At 54.3% G+C, this 22,041-nt stretch overlaps 1 protein-coding gene and 23 non-coding genes across 24 annotated transcripts in view; 1 reads left to right on the top strand and 23 right to left on the bottom strand.

The window, feature by feature from the left end:
* Nucleotides 1–22,041, top strand: part of LOC127533707 (NLR family CARD domain-containing protein 3-like) — a 258,303-nt gene that overhangs the window by 120,057 nt on the left and 116,205 nt on the right. The gene's annotated exons all lie outside the window — the stretch shown is intronic.
* On the bottom strand, nucleotides 146–336 carry LOC127533860 (U2 spliceosomal RNA). The gene has a single exon (XR_007941736.1). It is a non-coding gene; the product is annotated as a U2 spliceosomal RNA (small nuclear RNA).
* Nucleotides 518–632, bottom strand: LOC127533797 (U5 spliceosomal RNA). The gene has a single exon (XR_007941673.1). It is a non-coding gene; the product is annotated as a U5 spliceosomal RNA (small nuclear RNA).
* Nucleotides 845–1,035, bottom strand: LOC127533858 (U2 spliceosomal RNA). Its single transcript, XR_007941734.1, has one exon. It is a non-coding gene; the product is annotated as a U2 spliceosomal RNA (small nuclear RNA).
* On the bottom strand, nucleotides 6,339–6,453 carry LOC127533866 (U5 spliceosomal RNA). Its single transcript, XR_007941743.1, has one exon. It is a non-coding gene; the product is annotated as a U5 spliceosomal RNA (small nuclear RNA).
* On the bottom strand, nucleotides 6,666–6,856 carry LOC127533844 (U2 spliceosomal RNA). Its single transcript, XR_007941721.1, has one exon. It is a non-coding gene; the product is annotated as a U2 spliceosomal RNA (small nuclear RNA).
* LOC127533803 (U5 spliceosomal RNA) lies at nucleotides 7,038–7,152 on the bottom strand. Its single transcript, XR_007941679.1, has one exon. It is a non-coding gene; the product is annotated as a U5 spliceosomal RNA (small nuclear RNA).
* Nucleotides 7,599–7,789, bottom strand: LOC127533834 (U2 spliceosomal RNA). Its single transcript, XR_007941710.1, has one exon. It is a non-coding gene; the product is annotated as a U2 spliceosomal RNA (small nuclear RNA).
* Nucleotides 7,970–8,084, bottom strand: LOC127533800 (U5 spliceosomal RNA). Its single transcript, XR_007941676.1, has one exon. It is a non-coding gene; the product is annotated as a U5 spliceosomal RNA (small nuclear RNA).
* Nucleotides 8,297–8,492, bottom strand: LOC127533859 (U2 spliceosomal RNA). The gene has a single exon (XR_007941735.1). It is a non-coding gene; the product is annotated as a U2 spliceosomal RNA (small nuclear RNA).
* On the bottom strand, nucleotides 13,792–13,905 carry LOC127533874 (U5 spliceosomal RNA). The gene has a single exon (XR_007941751.1). It is a non-coding gene; the product is annotated as a U5 spliceosomal RNA (small nuclear RNA).
* LOC127533848 (U2 spliceosomal RNA) lies at nucleotides 14,118–14,308 on the bottom strand. Its single transcript, XR_007941724.1, has one exon. It is a non-coding gene; the product is annotated as a U2 spliceosomal RNA (small nuclear RNA).
* LOC127533808 (U5 spliceosomal RNA) lies at nucleotides 14,490–14,603 on the bottom strand. The gene has a single exon (XR_007941684.1). It is a non-coding gene; the product is annotated as a U5 spliceosomal RNA (small nuclear RNA).
* On the bottom strand, nucleotides 15,050–15,240 carry LOC127533831 (U2 spliceosomal RNA). Its single transcript, XR_007941707.1, has one exon. It is a non-coding gene; the product is annotated as a U2 spliceosomal RNA (small nuclear RNA).
* Nucleotides 15,421–15,535, bottom strand: LOC127533865 (U5 spliceosomal RNA). Its single transcript, XR_007941742.1, has one exon. It is a non-coding gene; the product is annotated as a U5 spliceosomal RNA (small nuclear RNA).
* On the bottom strand, nucleotides 15,982–16,172 carry LOC127533836 (U2 spliceosomal RNA). Its single transcript, XR_007941712.1, has one exon. It is a non-coding gene; the product is annotated as a U2 spliceosomal RNA (small nuclear RNA).
* LOC127533877 (U5 spliceosomal RNA) lies at nucleotides 16,354–16,468 on the bottom strand. The gene has a single exon (XR_007941754.1). It is a non-coding gene; the product is annotated as a U5 spliceosomal RNA (small nuclear RNA).
* LOC127533837 (U2 spliceosomal RNA) lies at nucleotides 16,915–17,105 on the bottom strand. The gene has a single exon (XR_007941713.1). It is a non-coding gene; the product is annotated as a U2 spliceosomal RNA (small nuclear RNA).
* LOC127533875 (U5 spliceosomal RNA) lies at nucleotides 17,287–17,401 on the bottom strand. The gene has a single exon (XR_007941752.1). It is a non-coding gene; the product is annotated as a U5 spliceosomal RNA (small nuclear RNA).
* Nucleotides 17,846–18,035, bottom strand: LOC127533830 (U2 spliceosomal RNA). Its single transcript, XR_007941706.1, has one exon. It is a non-coding gene; the product is annotated as a U2 spliceosomal RNA (small nuclear RNA).
* Nucleotides 18,231–18,344, bottom strand: LOC127533815 (U5 spliceosomal RNA). The gene has a single exon (XR_007941691.1). It is a non-coding gene; the product is annotated as a U5 spliceosomal RNA (small nuclear RNA).
* Nucleotides 18,788–18,977, bottom strand: LOC127533842 (U2 spliceosomal RNA). Its single transcript, XR_007941719.1, has one exon. It is a non-coding gene; the product is annotated as a U2 spliceosomal RNA (small nuclear RNA).
* Nucleotides 19,158–19,272, bottom strand: LOC127533864 (U5 spliceosomal RNA). The gene has a single exon (XR_007941741.1). It is a non-coding gene; the product is annotated as a U5 spliceosomal RNA (small nuclear RNA).
* Nucleotides 19,485–19,668, bottom strand: LOC127533857 (U2 spliceosomal RNA). Its single transcript, XR_007941733.1, has one exon. It is a non-coding gene; the product is annotated as a U2 spliceosomal RNA (small nuclear RNA).

Here is a 22,041-nt window from a genome sequence, read left to right as displayed (position 1 = left end):
TGATTTGGATAAGCATGAAAACGCCACACAAGCACCTCACGCTGCTGGCTTTGTTTGACCGCTTTGGGTTCATTCTCTGACCTCACAGTGTGTGCTGCAGTGGTTGTCCTTTTATGTCTGTGTCTTTTCATTCCACAAGGCCAGAGAAGGGTGCACCGTTCCCGGCGGCACTGCAATGCCGGGTCGATGCGTGGAGTGAAAGGAGCAAGCCCCTCGTTCAGCTCCCAGTGCTAAAAATGCGTTTAATATGTAGTCCTCACATGGAGGACATATCAGATATTAAACTGATAAGAACAGATACTACACTTGATCTTAGCCAAAAGGCCGAGAAGCGATGACCCATGACCGTTTGCTGAACGGGCCCAGCCCCCTGGCGCAGTTCTCACTTGTGCTGGTGCACTGTTTTCACCGGGCTGCGCTAGTGGCTTCTGCCTGGTGACCTCACACACAAGCTCCACTCAGCACCGCCCAAAAATCTGTCAAGCACAGCTCCTTTGCTTTCAACAAACAGATATGGCTCTGCCAGACGGCAAAGCCTGCCAAAAATAGGATAAACTCGTTGGAGTCACTCTCCACGGAAATCTTTAGTAAAAGGCGAAAGACTTGTACGTTATGAAGAGAAACCAGAGTAAGTCCCGGAAAGTGTGAATGAAGGCCTTTGCCGTCCGCAGCCAGATTAAAACCATTCTCTCTTCAAACTGATTTGAATAAGCATGAAAACGCCACACAAGCACCTCACGCTGCTGGCTTTGTTTGACCGCTTTGGGTTCATTCTCTGACCTCACAGTGTGTGCTGCAGTGGTTGTCCTTTTATGTTTGTGTCTTTTCATTCCACAAGGCCAGAGAAGGGTGCACCGTTTCCGGCGGCACTGCAATGCCGGGTGGATGCGTGGAGTGAAAGGAGCAAGCCCCTCGTTCAGCTCCCAGTGCTAAAAATGCGTTTAATATGTAGTCCTCACATGGAGGACATATCAGATATTAAACTGATAAGAACAGATTTTTTTTTTTTTTTTTTTTTTTTTTTATTAAAGAAATCAATCAACAGAACTCACACAAACACAATGCCTGAATCACAGAAGCACACAATACATACACAAACACAGCAAAGAACAAACCATGACACTCGTTGCACAGAAGACAAACCACCCACAACAAAAAAACTGCCCCAGCCGGAAAAAAACACTGTTGCTGAGAACAATCGTCCAACAAACCATCCCATTGGCACAAAAATAAAACCAAAGCAATCACAGTCGTTTGCAATAATCAAAACCTCCCCCCGTGACACACACCAAGCCCCCATCCCACCAACCCCAAACCCCCTTTCCACCTCTCCAGAGCTGCATGCTGCCCCCACCTCAATATGTCGCTGTCAACCCTCCCCCGAAGCTCCGCCACCAACCTCCCCATCACCCCTTGCCTACTGACAGTCCTGTGTTTCTGGACAAGCTCCTGCCTTGCCCACCACAAGTACTTTTTGACCAGGCTGACAATCAGCAAGACAAGGAACACCCCCCTTCCTGTGCCCACTCCTCTGTCGACGCGCTCCCATGACAAGGCAGGCCAAGACATTGCCCGCCCAAACCTCAACTCCACCCAAGACCAGAGCGCCTGCGCAAAGGGACAGTCCCACATAACATGTGCAACCGACTCCTCCTCCCCACAGCCCTCCCTTGGACAGGCAGGAGATCCCGCCAGCCCGTGCCTGTGCATCACCTTGCGCACTGGCAAGCACCTGTGGAGGCACAACCAATTCAGGTCCCTGAGCCCATTATCAAGGCCACGCGGCTGTATCTCTCTCCAAGTGCTGGACGGCACCCCGATCACCGGTGGTGCAGACACCCTTTCCCTGACCTCGTTGTACAGGGCCCTATGATCGACCCTCACTGCCCCTACGGACGCCTCCGGATGGGCTCTCAGCCACCGTGCAGCATGGCGGTAATGCCAAGGCTGCTGCTCCACCCGTGGTGCCAGGTTGTCCCACACCATGAGCTGTCTTGCCTGGTAGGCAAAAAACAGCCGCAGAAAGTAGCCCGAAGGGTGCAATACTGGGCCAGACAGCTGAGCGCACAAGAAGGACACGAACATACAGTCCAGCTTCAGTGGCAAATGTGGGACATCCCTCCCCCCTCCGTCTATCCCAACCATCATGCGGGCCCTTGATACGTATTCGTATCGCCCTCCCCACATGAAACCAAAGACCATACGCATCAGCGACCTCCTCATGCACACTGGAAGGGGGTAGACATACGCCAGGTACAAAAGGGACGGTAGCACATCTACCTTCAGCACCAGCACTTTCCCGAAAAAAGTCAGGAATCTGCCCCTCCACAATGACAGCTTCCTCTGAACCTTGGCAAGGCGGTCAGTCCAGTTCGAGGCAGCACTGTTGGCTGTCTCGAAATGAACTCCCAAGACCTTCAGCGGGCCACGGCAGTGCGCCAAGCCCCCCGGTACGTCCGTCCGCCCCTTCCACCGTCCAAAAAACTTAACCGAGGACTTTGCAAGGTTCAGGCTCGCCCCTGCAGCCCGCCCAAAATCCTGTATGACCCGCAAAGCCCTGACCAGACATCCATCACTGTCCAGCAGCAACGTCATGTCGTCCGCGTACTGGGACAGCTTCACCCGTGTGCCCCCACTGCCTGGCACCAAAAACCCTCTGATCCCCTGATCCACGCGGATGGCCTCTCCAAGAGGTTCAATATACAAAACGTACAGCAAAGGAGAGAGCGGGCACCCCTGCCGCACCCCAGAGTGCACCCCAAAAACCCTCCCCAGGTGACCATTCACCGTCACCATGCTCCGCACATTTGCGTACAAAGTCCGCAACCACCCCACAAAAACGCGGCCGAAACCCATCCTTTCCAAACCCCTGAACAAAAAGCCCCGGTGAACCCTGTCAAACGCCCTTTGCTGATCGAGGGCCACAGCCATTAGTGGCAAGTGACGGTCCTCAGACCAAGCAATTGCGTCTCGGACCAGCTGAAGGTTCCACCTCACCGAGCGCCCCTTCACCCCACACGTCTGGTCCACATGGATCACGTGCGGTAGCGCCGTGCCAAGTCTGTCCGCAAGGACTTTCGCCAAAAGCTTGTAGTCCACACACAGCATAGTCAGTGGACGCCAGTTCCCCAGATCCGCCCGGTCCCCCTTCTTGTATAAGAGGGAGACAACCCCAGTGGCCAAAGATTCCCCCATCACACCACTATGCAGCACCTCATTAAAAACCTCCAACACTGTCGGCCCTAGCACCTCCCAGAAAACCATGTAAAATTCCACCGGAAGCCCATCAATACCGGGGACGACCTTTCTCCTCATCCGACGGAGCACAGCCCCGAGTTCAGTGAGCGAGAGCGGGGCCTCCATAGCACGTGCTATGTCGGGTGGCACCCGCCGAGTAAGCAGGCCCAGAAACCCCTCAGCCCCGTCCTCGTCAACCGCCCTCCCCCCAAAAAAATCCCGATAGTAGTCGGTAGAAACACCCACCATGTCACACACGTCAGCAGTGAGCCGTCCCTGAGCATCCCTGACTGCGGTCAGAACCTGTCTCTCTCTATCTGCACGAATCGAGCTGAAAAAAGCCGCAGAGCACGCCTCTGACTGTTCATGCAGCCGTCTCCGCGACCGCACCAGGTATGCGCGAGCACCTCGCTCATAAAAAACCCTGAGCCGAGACTTCAGGGTGTCACAGACCCGCAGGTCCACCCCACCCCCGCTGTTACCCCTGGCATATTCCACCTCGAGGCGTCGCTGCAAAAGAGACACTCGCTTCCTCGCCCTCCCCTTCCTGGCCTTACAGTACGTCAAACAAAAGTGCCTAATGCGCTCCTTTGCTGATTCCCACCAGTCAGAAACCCCAGAGCACATAGGTCTGAGACCCAAAAGACCCCTAAAAAACTGCAAGAATTGGCCTCTAAAAGTAGCCTCCTCCAATACACTGACGTTAAGGCGCCAGTAACCTGGCCCAAAAGGAGGCAGAGACGAGCCTACCCGGAACAGGAGCCCATGGTGATCAGTGAAACAGACGGGGATCACCTTGCCTGCCAACAAACTGAGAGACCTCGAAAAAAACACATAGTCCAGACGCTTAGCTACCCCACATGAATTATACCATGTGGGCCCGACCACCGTTGGCTGAACTGCCTTGCCCCCATCCACCAAACCATATCCCTCAAACAATCGTGATATGTGCCGCCCCCCAGCCATGCTCGATCCCCCACTCCCCAACTCAACATTAAAATCACCCCCAACAATGACCTGTCTGTTTGTCGCGAGGTGCGGTCCAATCAGTCCAAAAACCTCCTGCCTCTCAACAGGAGTCTGTGGCCCGTACACCACAATGACCCTGAGCTTCACTGACCCCCACGACACATCGGCCCCCAAAACCCTCCCCTGAGAAATGACCACAACATTGTCCACTGTCATGTCCCTAGTTCCAAACAGAATCCCAACCCCAGTAGAGTGAACCCCCCCAACACTCCAGACCGCAGGCCCCCTACCCCACTCTTGCGTAAAAACACCCTTATCCCGGACATCCCGTAAGTGGACTTCCTGCAAAAAACAAAAATCAGCACGTAGGGAGCCCACATAATCAAAAACGACCCTCCGTTTAACAGGGTCCCTCATGCCCCTCACATTCAGCGACAGTACATTAAAAGAAACCGTATTGAACATGAAAAGAAAAAATCCACGCAAAAAAGTGCCCCTCCTACTCATCATACAGGTCTAAGCTGTCCATCTGCTCTGCCCAGGAAAAGGGCACAGTATTCGGTGAAGATGACGGCCTGTTGGGCCCCTCATATGCATCGTTGCCTAAAGGTGAAGGAACCATCGGCAGGTCCGGGGTAAGTTCCAGTTCCAATTCAAAACCCGGCGTGAGCGGGTCCTCCACGCCAGGCCCAGACTGTCCCTCGGCCGACCCTTCCCCCTCCCCCTCCACACTGTCCCCCACTTGCGATCGACCCGCCTCAGCCCCTGCTGCATCGGTCAATGCACGATCGGGACCTCCGCCCTCACAACCCTCCACAGACAACCCACCAGTCTCACCCGTCTCCTCACCCCGTGATTTCTTGCTCTGCAGGCCCTGTTCAGCAGGAGACCCCGCATCAAAGGCCTGTGACCCTCTGCGCACTCCTTGTTTCACCTCAGGGCGGACTGGGGCAGGGTAGCCACCGGGGAAACCACCCGGAGGCCCTCCGAGGTCGGTGGGCTTCCCCCGTGATCTCCCACAGGGACAGCCACATTATCCCCATAGCCTGCAGCACTCCCTCCCTCCCTGGAAACGCCGGCAAGCTTCGAGGCGCCCTCCGGTCCCCCACCTCTGGCAACCTCAGCGAAGGTCCTCGCACGGGTCGGGCAGTCCCGGTACAGATGCCCCAAGCCTCCGCAACCATGACACGCCTTCGGTGCACTGCAGTCCTTCGCCTCGTGCCCTCCTTGCCCACAGAAACGGCAACGGTCCCCGGCGCATGATGTTTCCGCATGGCCCGACTGCCGACAGCGGCGGCAGAAAGCAGGTTGCCGTGCATAATACAAATAACCCCTGTCCCCGCCCAGGCTAAAAAAAGCAGGCGGGTGCTTGAGTCCGTTGGGCCCGTCCAGGTCAGCCTTCAACAGCACTTGAAACTGCCGCCTTCCCGTCCAAAATCCCAAAGGGTCCTTAATATACCGTGCCGCCGTCACCACCTCTCCGTACTGACTCAGAAACGATGAAACCTGAAGGTCAGTGACAAAGGGGTTGTACATATGTACAGTGATCACCCTAAAATTCGGCCGGTCCAAGTTCCAGACTTTGTACAAGGTGAGAGGCCGTGCCGACGACGTGCTCCTGCATCGCTCCGCTGCTCGGTGGTAAACCTCCTCTCCTCTCAGTGTGACATCAAATGCCTTGTCCTGCTGATTCCACTGAAGGCAAAACACCTCGTCCACCTTCAGATGGAGATGATCCATGATGACATTCCTGCAGAACCATGCTCGGGACGAAGCATCCTCACCAGACGACGCCACTTGGAAACGAAGGGTATACCTCAGCCCGACCCTAGGGATCTGCTGCTCCGGTGTGGCCCCTGCGGCCATCCTCACGGTGTGTAGAAAACGCCTCAGCAGCTGGTGTAAGACTCCGACAAAACACTTGATCTTAGCCAAAAGGCCGAGAAGCGATGACCCATGACCGTTTGCTGAACGGGCCCAGCCCCCTGGCGCAGTTCTCACTTGTGCTGGTGCACTGTTTTCACCGGGCTGCGCTAGTGGATTCTGCCTGGTGACCTCACACACAAGCTCCACTCAGCATCGCCCAAAAATCTGTCAAGCACAGCTCCTTTGCTTTCAACAAACAGATATGGCTCTGCCAGACGGCAAAGCCTGCCAAAAATAGGATAAACTCGTTGGAGTCACTCTCCACGGAAGTCTTTAGTAAAAGGCGAAAGACTTGTACGTTATGAAGAGAAACCAGAGTAAGTCCCGGAAAGTGTGAATGAAGGCCTTTGCCGTCCGCAGCCAGATTAAAACCATTCTCTCTTCAAACTGATTTGAATAAGCATGAAAACGCCACACAAGTACCTCACGCTGCTGGCTTTGTTTGACCGCTTTGGGTTCATTCTCTGACCTCACAGTGTGTGCTGCAGTGGTTGTCCTTTTATGTTTGTGTCTTTTCATTCCACAAGGCCAGAGAAGGGTGCACCGTTTCCGGCGGCACTGCAATGCCGGGTGGATGCGTGGAGTGAAAGGAGCAAGCCCCTCGTTCAGCTCCCAGTGCTAAAAATGCGTTTAATATGTAGTCCTCACATGGAGGACATATCAGATATTAAACTGATAAGAACAGATACTACACTTGATCTTAGCTAAAAGGCCGAGAAGCGATGACCCATGACCGTTTGCTGAACGGGCCCAGCCCCCTGGCGCAGTTCTCACTTGTGCTGGTGCACTGTTTTCACCGGGCTGCGCTAGTGGCTTCTGCCTGGTGACCTCACACACAAGCTCCACTCAGCACCGCCCAAAAATCTGTCAAGCACAGCTCCTTTGCTTTCAACAAACAGATATGGCTCTGCCAGACGGCAAAGCCTGCCAAAAATAGGATAAACTCGTTGGAGTCACTCTCCACGGAAGTCTTTAGTAAAAGGCGAAAGATTTGTACGTTATGAAGAGAAACCAGAGTAAGTCTGCCTTTCTGCAGAAGAAGCAGCCCAAAAGCCTGGTTGTCACAGGCACCACACTCATGGTGGGACTCGCTTGCATTTGTCACGGGTAGCAGATGCCGGGCCACGCCCAGTGCACCTCACCTCCCCGTGTTGCCAAAGGCTCCGTCCAGTCGTATTGCGGCCAGTCGGACGGATGACCAATCCTACTGCGGCCGGCCGTGTTCTGACCGTTCCCCTGGTTGTTGGGACTCGGGCCTCGGAAAGTGTGAATGAAGGCCTTTGGCGTCCGCAGCCAGATTAAAACCATTCTCTCTTCAAACTGATTTGGATAAGCATGAAAACGCCACACAAGCACCTCACGCTGCTGGCTTTGTTTGACCGCTTTGGGTTCATTCTCTGACCTCACAGTGCGTGCTGCAGTGGTTGTCCTTTTATGTTTGTGTCTTTTCATTCCACAAGGCCAGAGAAGGCTGCACCGTTTCCGGCGGCACTGCAATGCCGGGTGGATGCGTGGAGTGAAAGGAGCAAGCCCCTCGTTCAGCTCCCAGTGCTAAAAATGCGTTTAATATGTAGTCCTCACATGGAGGACATATCAGATATTAAACTGATAAGAACAGATACTACACTTGATCTTAGCCAAAAGGCCGAGAAGCGATGACCCATGACCGTTTGCTGAACGGGCCCAGCCCCCTGGCGCAGTTCTCACTTGTGCTGGTGCACTGTTTTCACCGGGCTGCGCTAGTGGATTCTGCCTGGTGACCTCACACACAAGCTCCACTCAGCACCGCCCAAAAATCTGTCAAGCACAGCTCCTTTGCTTTCAACAAACAGATATGGCTCTGCCAGACGGCAAAGCCTGCCAAAATAGGATAAACTCGTTGGAGTCACTCTCCACGGAAGTCTTTAGTAAAAGGCGAAAGACTTGTACGTTATGAAGAGAAACCAGAGTAAGTCCCGGAAAGTGTGAATGAAGGCCTTTGCCGTCCGCAGCCAGATTAAAACCATTCTCTCTTCAAACTGATTTGAATAAGCATGAAAACGCCACACAAGCACCTCACGCTGCTGGCTTTGTTTGACCGCTTTGGGTTCATTCTCTGACCTCACAGTGTGTGCTGCAGTGGTTGTCCTTTTATGTTTGTGTCTTTTCATTCCACAAGGCCAGAGAAGGGTGCACCGTTTCCGGCGGCACTGCAATGCCGGGTGGATGCGTGGAGTGAAAGGAGCAAGCCCCTCGTTCAGCTCCCAGTGCTAAAAATGCGTTTAATATGTAGTCCTCACATGGAGGACATATCAGATATTAAACTGATAAGAACAGATTTTTTTTTTTTTTTTTTTTTTTTTTTTTTTTATTAAAGAAATCAATCAACAGAACTCACACAAACACAATGCCTGAATCACAGAAGCACACAATACATACACAAACACATCAAGGAACAAACCATGACACTCGTTGCACAGAAGACAAACCACCTACAACAAAAAAACTGCCCCAGCCGGAAAAAACACTGTTGCTAAGAAACAACCGTCCAACAAACCATCCCATTGGCACAAAAATAAAACCAAAGCAATTACAGTCGTTTGCAATAATCAAAACCTCCCCCCGTGACACACACCAAGCCCCATCCCACCAACCCCAAACCCCCTTTCCACCTCTCCAGAGCTGCATGCTGCCCCCACCTCAATATGTCGCTGTCAACCCTCCCCGAAGCTCCGCCACCAACCTCCCCATCACCCCTTGCCTACTGACAGTCCTGTGTTTCTGGACAAGCTCCTGCCTCGCCCACCACAAGTACTTTTTGACCAGGCTGACAATCAGCAAGACAAGGAACACCCCCCTTCCTGTGCCCACTCCTCTGTCGACGCGCTCCCATGACAAGGCAGGCCAAGACATTGCCCGCCCAAACCTCAACTCCACCCAAGACCAGAGCGCCTGCGCAAAGGGACAGTCCCACATAACATGTGCAACCGACTCCTCCTCCCCACAGCCCTCCCTTGGACAGGCAGGAGATCCCGCCAGCCCGTGCCTGTGCATCACCTTGCGCACTGGCAAGCACCTGTGGAGGCACAACCAATTCAGGTCCCTGAGCCCATTATCAAGGCCACGCGGCTGTATCTCTCTCCAAGTGCTGGACGGCACCCCGATCACCGGTGGTGCAGACACCCTTTCCCTGACCTCGTTGTACAGGGCCCTATGATCGACCCTCACTGCCCCTACGGACGCCTCCGGATGGGCTCTCAGCCACCGTGCAGCATGGCGGTAATGCCAAGGCTGCTGCTCCACCCGTGGTGCCAGGTTGTCCCACACCATGAGCTGTCTTGCCTGGTAGGCAAAAAACAGCCGCAGAAAGTAGCCCGAAGGGTGCAATACTGGGCCAGACAGCTGAGCGCACAAGAAGGACACGAACATACAGTCCAGCTTCAGTGGCAAATGTGGGACATCCCTCCCCCCTCCGTCTATCCCAACCATCATGCGGGCCCTTGATACGTATTCGTATCGCCCTCCCCACATGAAACCAAAGACCATACGCATCAGCGACCTCCTCATGCACACTGGAAGGGGGTAGACATACGCCAGGTACAAAAGGGACGGTAGCACATCTACCTTCAGCACCAGCACTTTCCCGAAAAAAGTCAGGAATCTGCCCCTCCACAATGACAGCTTCCTCTGAACCTTGGCAAGGCGGTCAGTCCAGTTCGAGGCAGCACTGTTGGCTGTCTCGAAATGAACTCCCAAGACCTTCAGCGGGCCACGGCAGTGCGCCAAGCCCCCGGTACGTCCGTCCGCCCCTTCCACCGTCCAAAAAACTTAACCGAGGACTTTGCAAGGTTCAGGCTCGCCCCTGCAGCCCGCCCAAAATCCTGTATGACCCGCAAAGCCCTGACCAGACATCCATCACTGTCCAGCAGCAACGTCATGTCGTCCGCGTACTGGGACAGCTTCACCCGTGTGCCCCCACTGCCTGGCACCAAAAACCCTCTGATCCCCTGATCCACGCGGATGGCCTCTCCAAGAGGTTCAATATACAAAACGTACAGCAAAGGAGAGAGCGGGCACCCCTGCCGCACCCCAGAGTGCACCCCAAAAACCCTCCCCAGGTGACCATTCACCGTCACCATGCTCCGCACATTTGCGTACAAAGTCCGCAACCACCCCACAAAAACGCGGCCGAAACCCATCCTTTCCAAACCCCTGAACAAAAAGCCCCGGTGAACCCTGTCAAACGCCTTTTGCTGATCGAGGGCCACAGCCATTAGTGGCAAGTGACGGTCCTCAGACCAAGCAATTGCGTCTCGGACCAGCTGAAGGTTCCACCTCACCGAGCGCCCCTTCACCCCACACGTCTGGTCCACATGGATCACGTGCGGTAGCGCCGTGCCAAGTCTGTCCGCAAGGACTTTCGCCAAAAGCTTGTAGTCCACACACAGCATAGTCAGTGGACGCCAGTTCCCCAGATCCGCCCGGTCCCCCTTCTTGTATAAGAGGGAGACAACCCCAGTGGCCAAAGATTCCCCCATCACACCACTATGCAGCACCTCATTAAAAACCTCCAACACTGTCGGCCCTAGCACCTCCCAGAAAACCATGTAAAATTCCACCGGAAGCCATCAATACCGGGGACGACCTTTCTCCTCATCCGACGGAGCACAGCCCCGAGTTCAGTGAGCGAGAGCGGGGCCTCCATAGCACGTGCTATGTCGGGTGGCACCCGCCGAGTAAGCAGGCCCAGAAACCCCTCAGCCCCGTCCTCGTCAACCGCCCTCCCCCCAAAAAAATCCCGATAGTAGTCGGTAGAAACACCCACCATGTCACACACGTCAGCAGTGAGCCGTCCCTGAGCATCCCTGACTGCGGTCAGAACCTGTCTCTCTCTATCTGCACGAATCGAGCTGAAAAAAGCCGCAGAGCACGCCTCTGACTGTTCATGCAGCCGTCTCCGCGACTGCACCAGGTATGCGCGAGCACCTCGCTCATAAAAACCCTGAGCCGAGACTTCAGGGTGTCACAGACCCGCAGGTCCACCCCACCCCCGCTGTTACCCCTGGCATATTCCACCTCGAGGCGTCGCTGCAAAAGAGACACTCGCTTCCTCGCCCTCCCCTTCCTGGCCTTACAGTACGTCAAACAAAAGTGCCTAATGCGCTCCTTTGCTGATTCCCACCAGTCAGAAACCCCAGAGCACATAGGTCTGAGACCCAAAAGACCCCTAAAAAACTGCAAGAATTGGCCTCTAAAAGTAGCCTCCTCCAATACACTGACGTTAAGGCGCCAGTAACCTGGCCCAAAAGGAGGCAGAGACGAGCCTACCCGGAACAGGAGCCCATGGTGATCAGTGAAACAGACGGGGATCACCTTGCCTGCCAACAAACTGAGAGACCTCGAAAAAACACATAGTCCAGACGCTTAGCTACCCCACATGAATTATACCATGTGGGCCCGACCACCGTTGGCTGAACTGCCTTGCCCCCATCCACCAAACCATATCCCTCAAACAATCGTGATATGTGCCGCCCCCCAGCCATGCTCGATCCCCCACTCCCCAACTCAACATTAAAATCACCCCCAACAATGACCTGTCTGTTTGTCGCGAGGTGCGGTCCAATCAGTCCAAAAACCTCCTGCCTCTCAACAGGAGTCTGTGGCCCGTACACCACAATGACCCTGAGCTTCACTGACCCCCACGACACATCGGCCCCCAAAACCCTCCCCTGAGAAATGACCACAACATTGTCCACTGTCATGTCCCTAGTTCCAAACAGAATCCCAACCCCAGTAGAGTGAACCCCCCCAACACTCCAGACCGCAGGCCCCCTACCCCACTCTTGCGTAAAAACACCCTTATCCCGGACATCCCGTAAGTGGACTTCCTGCAAAAAACAAAAATCAGCACGTAGGGAGCCCACATAATCAAAAACGACCCTCCGTTTAACAGGGTCCCTCATGCCCCTCACATTCAGCGACAGTACATTAAAAGAAACCGTATTGAACATGAAAAAGAAAAAATCCACGCAAAAAAGTGCCCCTCCTACTCATCATACAGGTCTAAGCTGTCCATCTGCTCTGCCCAGGAAAAGGGCACAGTATTCGGTGAAGATGACGGCCTGTTGGGCCCCTCATATGCATCGTTGCCTAAAGGTGAAGGAACCATCGGCAGGTCCGGGGTAAGTTCCAGTTCCAATTCAAAACCCGGCGTGAGCGGGTCCTCCACGCCAGGCCCAGACTGTCCCTCGGCCGACCCTTCCCCCTCCCCCTCCACACTGTCCCCCACTTGCGATCGACCCGCCTCAGCCCCTGCTGCATCGGTCAATGCACGATCGGGACCTCCGCCCTCACAACCCTCCACAGACAACCCACCAGTCTCACCCGTCTCCTCACCCCGTGATTTCTTGCTCTGCAGGCCCTGTTCAGCAGGAGACCCCGCATCAAAGGCCTGTGACCCTCTGCGCACTCCTTGTTTCACCTCAGGGCGGACTGGGGCAGGGGTAGCCACCGGGGAAACCACCCGGAGGCCCTCCGAGGTCGGTGGGCTTCCCCCGTGATCTCCCACAGGGACAGCCACATTATCCCCATAGCCTGCAGCACTCCCTCCCTCCCTGGAAACGCCGGCAAGCTTCGAGGCGCCCTCCGGTCCCCCACCTCTGGCAACCTCAGCGAAGGTCCTCGCACGGGTCGGGCAGTCCCGGTACAGATGCCCCAAGCCTCCGCAACCATGACACGCCTTCGGTGCACTGCAGTCCTTCGCCTCGTGCCCTCCTTGCCCACAGAAACGGCAACGGTCCCCGGCGCATGATGTTTCCGCATGGCCCGACTGCCGACAGCGGCGGCAGAAAGCAGGTTGCCGTGCATAATACAAATAACCCCTGTCCCCGCCCAGGCTAAAAAAAGCAGGCGGGTGCTTGAGTCCGTTGGGCCCGTCCAGGTCAGCCTTCAACAGCACTTGAAACTGCCGCCTTCCCGTCCAAAATCCCAAAGGGTCCTTAATATACCGTGCCGCCGTCACCACCTCTCCGTACTGACTCAGAAACGATGAAACCTGAAGGTCAGTGACAAAGGGGTTGTACATATGTACAGTGATCACCCTAAAATTCGGCCGGTCCAAGTTCCAGACTTTGTACAAGGTGAGAGGCCGTGCCGACGACGTGCTCCTGCATCGCTCCGCTGCTCGGTGGTAAACCTCCTCTCCTCTCAGTGTGACATCAAATGCCTTGTCCTGCTGATTCCACTGAAGGCAAAACACCTCGTCCACCTTCAGATGGAGATGATCCATGATGACATTCCTGCAGAACCATGCTCGGGACGAAGCATCCTCACCAGACGACGCCACTTGGAAACGAAGGGTATACCTCAGCCCGACCCTAGGGATCTGCTGCTCCGGTGTGGCCCCTGCGGCCATCCTCACGGTGTGTAGAAAACGCCTCAGCAGCTGGTGTAAGACTCCGACAAAACACTTGATCTTAGCCAAAAGGCCGAGAAGCGATGACCCATGACCGTTTGCTGAACGGGCCCAGCCCCCTGGCGCAGTTCTCACTTGTGCTGGTGCACTGTTTTCACCGGGCTGCGCTAGTGGCTTCTGCCTGGTGACCTCACACACAAGCTCCACTCAGCACCGCCCAAAAATCTGTCAAGCACAGCTCCTTTGCTTTCAACAAACAGATATGGCTCTGCCAGACGGCAAAGCCTGCCAAAAATAGAATAACTCGTTGGAGTCACTCTCCACGGAAGTCTTTAGTAAAAGGCGAAAGACTTGTACGTTATGAAGAGAAACCAGAGTAAGTCCCGGAAAGTGTGAATGAAGGCCTTTGCCGTCCGCAGCCAGATTAAAACCATTCTCTCTTCAAACTGATTTGGATAAGCATGAAAACGCCACACAAGCACCTCACGCTGCTGGCTTTGTTTGACCGCTTTGGGTTCATTCTCTGACCTCACAGTGTGTGCTGCAGTGGTTGTCCTTTTATGTCTGTGTCTTTTCATTCCACAAGGCCAGAGAAGGGTGCACCGTTCCCGGCGGCACTGCAATGCCGGGTCGATGCGTGGAGTGAAAGGAGCAAGCCCCTCGTTCAGCTCCCAGTGCTAAAAATGCGTTTAATATGTAGTCCTCACATGGAGGACATATCAGATATTAAACTGATAAGAACAGATACTACACTTGATCTTAGCCAAAAGGCCGAGAAGCGATGACCCATGACCGTTTGCTGAACGGGCCCAGCCCCCTGGCGCAGTTCTCACTTGTGCTGGTGCACTGTTTTCACCGGGCTGCGCTAGTGGCTTCTGCCTGGTGACCTCACACACAAGCTCCACTCAGCACCGCCCAAAAATCTGTCAAGCACAGCTCCTTTGCTTTCAACAAACAGATATGGCTCTGCCAGACGGCAAAGCCTGCCAAAAATAGGATAAACTCGTTGGAGTCACTCTCCACGGAAGTCTTTAGTAAAAGGCGAAAGACTTGTACGTTATGAGAGAAACCAGAGTAAGTCTGCCTTTCTGCAGAAGAAGCAGCCCAAAAGCCTGGTTGTCACAGGCACCACACTCATGGTGAGACTCGCTTGCATTTGTCACGGGTAGCAGATGCCGGGCCACGCCCAGTGCACCTCACCTCCCCGTGTTGCCAAAGGCTCCGTCCAGTCGTATTGCGGCCAGTCGGACGGATGACCAATCCTACTGCGGCCGGCCGTGTTCTGACCGTTCCCCTGGTTGTTGGGACTCGGGCCTCGGAAAGTGTGAATGAAGGCCTTTGCCGTCCGCAGCCAGATTAAAACCATTCTCTCTTCAAACTGATTTGGATAAGCATGAAAACGCCACACAAGCACCTCACGCTGCTGGCTTTGTTTGACCGCTTTGGGTTCATTCTCTGACCTCACAGTGTGTGCTGCAGTGGTTGTCCTTTTATGTCTGTGTCTTTTCATTCCACAAGGCCAGAGAAGGGTGCACCGTTTCCGGCGGCACTGCAATGCCGGGTGGATGCGTGGAGTGAAAGGAGCAAGCCCCTCGTTCAGCTCCCAGTGCTAAAAATGCGTTTAATATGTAGTCCTCACATGGAGGACATATCAGATATTAAACTGATAAGAACAGATACTACACTTGATCTTAGCCAAAAGGCCGAGAAGCGATGACCCATGACCGTTTGCTGAACGGGCCCAGCCCCCTGGCGCAGTTCTCACTTGTGCTGGTGCACTGTTTTCACCGGGCTGCGCTAGTGGCTTCTGCCTGGTGACCTCACACACAAGCTCCACTCAGCACCGCCCAAAATCTGTCAAGCACAGCTCCTTTGCTTTCAACAAACAGATATGGCTCTGCCAGACGGCAAAGCCTGCCAAAAATAGGATAAACTCGTTGGAGTCACTCTCCACGGAAGTCTTTAGTAAAAGGCGAAAGACTTGTACGTTATGAAGAGAAACCAGAGTAAGTCTGCCTTTCTGCAGAAGAAGCAGCCCAAAAGCCTGGTTGTCACAGGCACCACACTCATGGTGAGACTCGCTTGCATTGGTCACGGGTAGCAGATGCCGGGCCACGCCCAGTGCACCTCACCTCCCCGTGTTGCCAAAGGCTCCGTCCAGTCGTATTGCGGCCAGTCGGACGGATGACCAATCCTACTGCGGCCGGCCGTGTTCTGACCGTTCCCCTGGTTGTTGGGACTCGGGCCTCGGAAAGTGTGAATGAAGGCCTTTGCCGTCCGCAGCCAGATTAAAACCATTCTCTCTTCAAACTGATTTGGATAAGCATGAAAACGCCACACAAGCACCTCACGCTGCTGGCTTTGTTTGACCGCTTTGGGTTCATTCTCTGACCTCACAGTGTGTGCTGCAGTGGTTGTCCTTTTATGTCTGTGTCTTTTCATTCCACAAGGCCAGAGAAGGGTGCACCGTTCCCGGCGGCACTGCAATGCCGGGTCGATGCGTGGAGTGAAAGGAGCAAGCCCCTCGTTCAGCTCCCAGTGCTAAAAATGCGTTTAATATGTAGTCCTCACATGGAGGACATATCAGATATTAAACTGATAAGAACAGATACTACACTTGATCTTAGCCAAAAGGCCGAGAAGCGATGACCCATGACCGTTTGCTGAACGGGCCCAGCCCCCTGGCGCAGTTCTCACTTGTGCTGGTGCACTGTTTTCACCGGGCTGCGCTAGTGGCTTCTGCCTGGTGACCTCACACACAAGCTCCACTCAGCACCGCCCAAAAATCTGTCAAGCACAGCTCCTTTGCTTTCAACAAACAGATATGGCTCTGCCAGACGGCAAAGCCTGCCAAAAATAGAATACACTCGTTGGAGTCACTCTCCACGGAAGTCTTTAGTAAAAGGCGAAAGACTTGTACGTTATGAAGAGAAACCAGAGTAAGTCTGCCTTTCTGCAGAAGAAGCAGCCCAAAAGCCTGGTTGTCACAGGCACCACACTCATGGTGAGACTCGCTTGCATTTGTCACGGGTAGCAGATGCCGGGCCACGCCCAGTGCACCTCACCTCCCCGTGTTGCCAAAGGCTCCGTCCAGTCGTATTGCGGCCAGTCGGACGGATGACCAATCCTACTGCGGCCGGCCGTGTTCTGACCGTTCCCCTGGTTGTTGGGACTCGGGCCTCGGAAAGTGTGAATGAAGGCCTTTGCCGTCCGCAGCCAGATTAAAACCATTCTCTCTTCAAACTGATTTGGATAAGCATGAAAACGCCACACAAGCACCTCACGCTGCTGGCTTTGTTTGACCGCTTTGGGTTCATTCTCTGACCTCACAGTGTGTGCTGCAGTGGTTGTCCTTTTATGTCTGTGTCTTTTCATTCCACAAGGCCAGAGAAGGGTGCACCGTTCCCGGCGGCACTGCAATGCCGGGTCGATGCGTGGAGTGAAAGGAGCAAGCCCCTCGTTCAGCTCCCAGTGCTAAAAATGCGTTTAATATGTAGTCCTCACATGGAGGACATATCAGATATTAAACTGATAAGAACAGATACTACACTTGATCTTAACCAAAACGCCGAGAAGCGATGACCCATGACCGTTTGCTGAACGGGCCCAGCCCCCTGGCGCAGTTGTCACTTGTGCTGGTGCACTGTTTTCACCGGGCTGCGCTAGTGGCTTCTGCCTGGTGACCTCACACACAAGCTCCACTCAGCACCGCCCAAAAATCTGTCAAGCACAGCTCCTTTGCTTTCAACAAACAGATATGGCTCTGCCAGACGGCAAAGCCTGCCAAAAATAGGATACACTCGTTGGAGTCACTCTCCACGGAAGTCTTTAGTAAAAGGCGAAAGACTTGTACGTTATGAAGAGAAACCAGAGTAAGTCTGCCTTTCTGCAGAAGAAGCAGCCCAAAAGCCTGGTTGTCACAGGCACCACACTCATGGTGAGACTCGCTTGCATTGGTCACGGGTAGCAGATGCCGGGCCACGCCCAGTGCACCTCACCTCCCGTGTTGCCAAAGGCTCCGTCCAGTCGTATTGCGGCCAGTCGGACGGATGACCAATCCTACTGCGGCCGGCCGTGTTCTGACCGTTCCCCTGGTTGTTGGGACTCGGGCCTCGGAAAGTGAATGAAAGGCCTTTGCCGTCCGCCAGCCAGATTAAAACCATTCTCTCTTCAAACTGATTTGGATAAGCATGAAAACGCCACACAAGCACCTCACGCTGCTGGCTTTGTTTGACCGCTTTGGGTTCATTCTCTGATCTCACAGTGTGTGCTGCAGTGGTTGTCCTTTTATGTCTGTGTCTTTCATTCCACAAGGCCAGAGAAGGGTGCACCGTTCCCGGCGGCACTGCAATGCCGGGTCGATGCGTGGAGTGAAAGGAGCAAGCCCCTCGTTCAGCTCCCAGTGCTAAAAATGCGTTTAATATGTAGTCCTCACATGGAGGACATATCAGATATTAAACTGATAAGAACAGATACTACACTTGATCTTAGCCAAAAGCCGAGAAGCGATGACCCGATGACCGTTTGCTGGAACGGGCCCCCAGCCCCCTGGCGCAGTTGTCCACTTGTGCTGGTGCACTGTTGTTCACCCGGCTTGCGCTAGTGGCTTCTGCTGGTGCCCTCACACACAAGCTCCCACTCAGCACCGCCCACAAACCTGTCAAGCACAGCCTCCTTTGCTTTCAACAAACAGATATGGCTGCTGCAGACGGCAAAGTCCTGCCAAGGAATAGGACTACACTTCCGTCTGGAGTCACTCTCCACGGAAGTCTTTTAGTAAAGGCGACAAGACTTGTACGTTATGAAGAAACCAGAGTAAGTCTGCCTTCTGCAGAAGAAGCCAGCCCAAAAGCCTGGTTGTCACCAGGCACCCACCACTCATGTGAGTACTCGCTTGCATTGGTCACGGTAGCAGATGCCGGGCCACGCCCAGTGCACCTCACCTCCCCGTGTTGCCAAAGGCTCCGTCCAGTCGTATTGCGGCAGTCGGACGGATGACCAATCCTACTGCGGCCGCCGTGTTCTGACCGTTCCCCTGGTTGTTGGGACTCGGGCCTCGAAAGTGAATAAAGGCCTTTGCCGGTCCGCAGCCAGATTAAAACCATTCTCTCTTCAAACTGATTTGGATAAGCATGAAAACGCCACACAAGCACCTCACGCTGCTGGCTTTGTTTGACCGCTTTGGGTTCATTCTCTGACCTCACAGTGTGTGCTGCAGTGGTTGTCCTTTTATGTCTGTGTCTTTCATTCCACAAGGCCAGAGAAGGGTGCACCGTTCAAGGCGGCACTGCAATGCCGGTCGATGCGTGGAGTGAAAGGAGCAAGCCCCTCGTTCAGCTCCCAGTGCTAAAAATGCGTTTAATATGTAGTCCTCACATGGAGGACATATCAGATATTAAACTGATAAGAACAGATACTACACTTGATCTTAGCCAAAAGGCCGAGAAGCGATGACCCATGACCGTTTGCTGAACGGGCCCAGCCCCCTGGCGCAGTTCTCACTTGTGCTGGTGCACTGTTTTCACCGGGCTGCGCTAGTGGCTTCTGCCTGGTGACCTCACACACAAGCTCCACTCAGCACCGCCCAAAAATCTGTCAAGCACAGCTCCTTTGCTTCAACAAACAGATATGGCTCTGCCAGACGGCAAAGCCTGCCAAAAATAGGATAAACTCGTTGGAGTCACTCTCCACGGAAGTCTTTAGTAAAAGGCGAAAGACTTGTACGTTATGAAGAGAAACCAGAGTAAGTCCCGGAAAGTGTGAATGAAGGCCTTTGCCGTCCGCAGCCAGATTAAAACCATTCTCTCTTCAAACTGATTTGGATAAGCATGAAAACGCCACACAAGCACCTCACGCTGCTGGCTTTGTTTGACCGCTTTGGGTTCATTCTCTGACCTCACAGTGTGTGCTGCAGTGATTGTCCTTTTATGTCTGTGTCTTTTCATTCCACAAGGCCAGAGAAGGGTGCACCGTTCCCGGCAGCACTGCAATGCCGGGTCGATGCGTGGAGTGAAAGGAGCAAGCCCCTCGTTCAGCTCCCAGTGCTAAAAATGCGTTAATATGTAGTCCTCACATGGAGGACATATCAGATATTAAACTGATAAGAACAGATTTTTTTTTTTTTTTTTATTAAAGAAATCAATCAACAGAACTCACACAAACACAATGCCTGAATCACAGAAGCACACAATACATACACAAACACAGCAAAGAACAAACCATGACACTCGTTGCACAGAAGACAAACCACCTACAACAAAAAAACTGCCCCAGCCGGAAAAAACACTGTTGCTAAGAACAATCGTCCAACAACCATCCCCATTGCCACAAAAATAAAACCAAAGGCAAATCACAGTTCGTTTGCAATAATCAAAACCTCCCCCGTGACACACACCAAGCCCCCATCCCCACCAACCCCAAACCCCCTTTCCACTCTCCAGAGCTGCATGCTGCCCCCCACCTCAATATGTCGCTGTCAACCCTCCCCCGAAGCTCCGCACCAACCTCCCATCACCCCTTGCCTACTGACAGTCCTGTGTTTCTGGACAAGCCCTGCTTGCCCACCACAAGTACTTTTTGACCAGGCTGACAATCAGCAAGACAAGGAACACCCCCCTTCCTGTGCCCACTCCCTCTGTCGACGCGCTCTCCATGACAAGGCAGGCCAAGACATCTGCCCCCCCAAACCTCAACTCCACCCAAGACCAGAGCGCCTGCGCAAAGGGACAGTCCCACATAACATGTGCAACCGACTCCTCCTCCCACAGCCCTCCTTGGACAGGCAGGAGATCCCGCCAGCCCGTGCCTGTGCATCACCTTGCGCACTGGCAAGCACCTGTGGAGGCACAACCATTCAGGTCCCTGAGCCCATTATCAAGGCCACGCGGCTGTATCTCTCTCCAAGTGCTGGACGGCACCCCGATCACCGGTGGTGCAGACACCCTTTCCCTGACCTTCGTTGTACAGGGCCCTATGATCGACCCTCACTGCCCCTAACGGACGCCTCCGGATGGGCTCTCAGCCACCGTGGCAGCATGGCGGTAATGCCAGGCTGCTGCTCCACCCGTGGTGCCAGGTTGTCCCACACCATGAGCTGTCTTGCCTGGTAGGCAAAAAACAGCCGCAGAAAAGTAGCCGCGAAGGGTGCAATACTGGGCCAGACAGCTGAGCGCACAAGAAGGCACGAACATACAGTCCAGCTTCAGTGGCAAATGTGGGACATCCCTCCCCCCTCCGTCTATCCCAACCATCATCGCGGGCCCTTGATACGTATTCGTATCGCCCTCCCACAATGAACCAAAGACCATACGCATCAGCGACCTCCTCATGCACACTGGAAGGGGTAGACATACGCCAGGTACAAAGGGACGGTAGCACATCTACCTTCAGCACCAAGCACTTTCCCGAAAAAAGTCAGGAATCTGCCCCTCCACAATGACAGCTTCCTCTGACCTTGGCAAGGCGGTCAGTCCAGTTCGAGGCAGCACTGTTGGCTGTCTCGAAATGAACTCCCAAGACCTTCAGCGGGCCACGGCAGTGCGCCAAGCCCCCGGTACGTCCGTCCCGCCCCTTCCACCGTCCAAAAAACTTAACCGAGGACTTTGCAAGGTTTCAGGCTCGCCCCTGCAGCCCGCCCCAAATCCTGTATGACCCGCAAAGCCCTGACCAGACATCCATCACTGTCCAGCAGCAACGTCATGTCGTCCGCCGTACTGGGACAGCTTCACCCGTGTGCCCCACTGCCCTGGCACCAAAACCTCTGATCCCCTGATCCACGCGGATGGCCTCTCCAAGAGGTTCAATATACAAAACGTACAGCAAAGGAGAGAGCGGGCACCCCTGCCGCACCCCAGAGTGCACCCCAAAAACCCTCCCCAGGTGACCATTCACCGTCACCATGCTCCGCACATTTGCGTACAAAAGTCCGCACCACCCCACAAAAACGCGGCCGAAACCCATCCTTTCCACCCCTGAACAAAAAGCCCCGGTGAACCCTGTCAAACGCCTTTTGCTGATCGAGGCCACAGCCATTAGTGGCAAGTGACGGTCCTCAGACCAAGCAATTGCGTCTCGGACCAGCTGAAGGTTCCACCTCACCGAGCGCCCCTTCACCCCACACGTCTGGTCCACATGGATCACGTGCGGTAGCGCCGTGCCAAGTCTGTCCGCAAGGACTTTCGCCAAAAGCTTGTAGTCCACACACAGCATAGTCAGTGGACGCCAGTTCCCCAGATCCGCCCGGTCCCCCCGTCTTGTATAAGAGGGAGACAACACCCAGTGGCCAAAGATTCCCCCATCACACCACTATGCAGCACCTCATTAAAAACCTCCAACACTGTCGGCCCTAGCACCTCCCAGAAAACCATGTAAAATTCCACCGGAAGCCCATCAATACCGGGGACGACCTTTCTCCTCATCCGACGGAGCACAGCCCCGAGTTCAGTGAGCGAGAGCGGGGCCTCCATAGCACGTGCTATGTCGGGTGGCACCCGCCGAGTAGCAGGCCCAGAACCCCT

The sequence above is a fragment of the Acanthochromis polyacanthus genome, chromosome 4, assembly GCF_021347895.1.
Source record: "Acanthochromis polyacanthus isolate Apoly-LR-REF ecotype Palm Island chromosome 4, KAUST_Apoly_ChrSc, whole genome shotgun sequence".
NCBI lineage: Eukaryota > Metazoa > Chordata > Actinopteri > Pomacentridae > Acanthochromis > Acanthochromis polyacanthus.
The sequence above is the reverse complement of the archived record's forward strand: the minus strand, read 5'-3'. Positions and strand labels throughout refer to the sequence as shown.